Consider the following 3,945-nt stretch of genomic DNA (forward strand, 5'->3'; position numbering starts at 1 on the left):
CTGAGGTCCAGTTGCTAAAATGTAAATCCTAGCTTACCACTCTGGCAAAACATATTGTTATGGAGAGAAGCACGTTATCCATCATATTCTAAACCTATTTCCATGTCTTATTCCCTCCGGGTATGTCTCAAAGTTGCTCTCATGAACCTTGGCCTTTGAAATCCCATGGTTGAGGAGATAGAGTTTTTCAAACTATATTTGGAGGAAAGGAGCGACCTAGGAAAGTAAAAAGAAAGAGGATTTTTAAAAATTCCTTACCTAGCTACTGCTTTTTACTACTGAAGTGGATTTTTTACCACTGCAGCGGTTATCGACATTTCGGCCCAATCCATTATTAGGACTCTTGGTCGAATTTCCTTAAACCCTGATTTTCACCCACTTTAATTTATTTTTCGATTTAATTTGAGCATATTATTTATTGTAAAATATTTTTGTTGAATTTTCACATATAATAAAAGTTTACAACTCATCCCATAGACTCTTTATTTTTGTGAAATAACTAGAAATGTTAAAGTTTCTATGAATTACTACACCTAAATCTTTTCAAGCTGAAAAAGTTCACCACCATTAGCCTGACCAAATGTAAGACCCCCAAAATTCTAAAGCTTAATACAATCCATTAAGCGTGTCAAGGGGGTCCTAGACTTAGAAAGTTTTATATACCTTCCAGACTTAGCTTAATTTTGGCCTTCAAAATTTGACGAATTCATTTCGCCACCTTAATATCCTTTGATGGTTCGTATTTTTATTGATTCATGATCAGGAAGATCAATACCTGTTCCTGAACAACTTTTGGAATTTTTGTAAACTTATTTAGATCAAGATTGGAAGTCCAAAATAGTGGACCAATGCGATCTTGGCGCGCCGTATTGTCAATCACGTTGGTCACTAGTTGTGTAGATTGCCAGAGCCAAAACAACTGAGGCTCGACGCATTCATAGTGTGCTGTGTCGAGTATAGCATCGTAGCACTAGATGCACCGTGTCACTCATAGCGTCGGTGCCCAGTTATTTAGTCATTAAATATCTACATTTTTAAGGGAAAAAGAGTAATTTTCCCAACCCTATATAAGGCTTAAACACGGGATTACACCTCATTTACACCAAAATACACCCTTTTCTATCAAAATCCTCTCAAGAACACACTAGGGTTTTCAATTAGGGATCCAAGTTCAAGAAAATTTCTTCTTGAATCATCAAGAATCTTCCAACTAAGGTATGCATAGTGTTCATTCATGGACTCCTTTCGTCCATGAAGCCCAAGAATCAAGTTTTTAAATTATGAATTGTGATATTCATTCTATGAACTAAATTATGTTCATGTGTTGTTGTATGAATTCCAAGATGGAACCTTTATTATGTCTTTATGAAATTACGCTAATATGTGGACTAAAATCATGAAATAGGGTGGAATTGTGAAGTAAGGTTGTATTAAATTCATGCTCATGCCTAAATCTTAAATCATGCAATCAAAGTGTTTGATAAAATGCCTAGGAAAATAAAAATTATGCTTGATAGTTAAACTGTGACCCAAGTTATGATTTCCATGAGGAATCTTATGTAATACAATTGCGTGATGATATAATTATGATATTAAAATAATGAAATTAAGACATGATCATGTGCATTCTATGTTATATACAAGATTATGATAACCATGTGCTTCATGAAATATCCCCTACTGTCATAGTATGAATTGTTGATGTTGGCTATGTATTGCTTTTTTAGTTTCCTTCCATTGAGTCCTGGGTGTACTTGTACCCGAAAGATATAGTTGTGTACCTAGAGCTAGTGTCATGTTTCACGATATTGTCAATCAAGCCATGATCCATAGAACTCAATCTGTCATGTGACTCAGGAAATCTAAGTAAATTTAGAAATCTTAGTAGTATTCCGTCAGTCAACAAAACTTTATGAAATTAGTCTAATCCATTTTAGTTAATTATCTCCAGTGTCTATTCATATGGGACTAAGAATTAGCACCGAGCGAACCCAAGGATGGGAACTCACTTATTATATAAGGGTATGATTCTTAGAAGCAATCCGTGTGTTCCTGAACTACGTAGCCAGCGTAGGTTGAGACATTATAGCCTGTTATATGAGGATATATGAGGTGGATTAACTAATTATATGAGGGTTCCCACCATTCTCACTAGAGTTACCTATTATATGAGGGTTACTCACAGATTGTCCTTACTAGTGTAGCGGTATTGACACCCTTCCAATTATGGTTACAGATTGTACCCCAACTCAGCTATATTGCAATTATTTGGGGTATGTCGGTTAGATAATTACTTCTCATAGTTTTAGTTACAGAACCAGGACTATCAGATAAAGTCATTTGGTATCAGTAATAGAACTCAGATAGGTCTACAAAATTTAGGTCTGTCAGATACAGTCAACTCAGAACAGTATGAAACTCAGCTAGTTCCATAGAACATGGACTATCAAATATAGTTGCTCAGTATTAGTTATATCAGTTATACCAGTTATATTAGTTATATCAGTTATATCAGTTATGTCAGTTTTCAGTAACTCATGTTACTAGTAATTAGTTTCAAGACTATTAGATACAGTTAATTAAACCAGTTCTTTATAATCAAAACTATTAGAAATAATTATTCCTCAATCAGTAATATACCATCAGTTCCCCATTATTTAGTAGACTCAATTATCAGTATAAGTAAACCCAGATATTAGTAAATTAGTACTCAAAACTCAGTACCCAGTGTCAGTATGGTCTCAGTTATAGTTACTTGTTCATACATGTATTCTCACGCTCATGTTATACAATTATTTAGTATTGTTCATACATATGAACCCTTGTATTTATCCTACCTCATATGCATACTAGTACATTCAATTGTACTGACGTATTTGCGCTATGGTGTTTTCCTTACACCATAGGTTCAGAAGCATAAGCTCCAGAGAATCAGTAGCATTCCAGTATCCAGTAGTCAGAGTTAGCAGTGAGTCCTAATCCTTCGAGAAGATAATCATTACTTTATCATTTTAGTACTTAGTTCATTTCAGTAGTTGGAGTTAGTTGGGGACATATCCCATCAATTCCTTATTCAGACAGTTTAGAGGCTTTTAGACTGTAGTATATTCAGACAGTTTTTTTTTTAGTTTTAGGTATTTCTATACCCTATTTAAACATTGTTTTATTAGATTTTATGTTTCAGATTTCAACCTTATCGCCTTACAACTTATGTTTCCATATTTATATATGTATATTATGTAGTGTTCAGGTACAGATATCAGTCATGGGTCAGCTTGTGGTCCTTCGGGGTCATAAACACCGTGTAGCATTTTGAGTACTAGATTCAGAGTGTTACAAACTTGGTATCAAAGCCTAAGGTTCAACAACATCCTAGGAAGTCTGAAAAGCCTCATCAAGTAGAGTTTTGTACATGAGTGCGTTGTGCACCACACTTATGTGCAGGGGCTATGAGATGTTTTAACAATAGTTTCCCTTTATTCAGTATTTATGTCATGTGAGTGAGCATTATCTCAAGTTGAACTCTCAGTCTAATTTACTTCTTTTTTTCATTACAGAATATGTTTCCCAAAAGGACTAACGAAAGGAGGACCGAGAACCAGTCGATACTTCCACCCATCCAAGAAGATTCCCAGGATGAGCATGTCTTTCATGGTGAATTTTGAATTGACTCTATTACTATATCCTATTCAGTAGTAGCTCAGAGCAATCTATAGGCCATTGTCCCACCCAGGCAAATAATTCATGGCCAGCAGATCGAGATGGGAAAGCATAGTAAGAAAGAAAGAAAAAGAGAAAATAAGAGAGCTAGAACAAGTAGCCTTAATTTCAACCAGTCTAAGTCAGAGGGTGGTAACCGCTTTCAGTTCTGCCCAAAGTTTTTAGTTCCAGTTCCTTCCTTGGCTAGTACTTTAGTCCCTAAATTCTAAATAGGATGCCAGGTCC

The sequence above is a fragment of the Capsicum annuum genome, chromosome 9, assembly GCF_002878395.1.
Source record: "Capsicum annuum cultivar UCD-10X-F1 chromosome 9, UCD10Xv1.1, whole genome shotgun sequence".
NCBI classification, from domain to species: domain Eukaryota; kingdom Viridiplantae; phylum Streptophyta; class Magnoliopsida; order Solanales; family Solanaceae; genus Capsicum; species Capsicum annuum.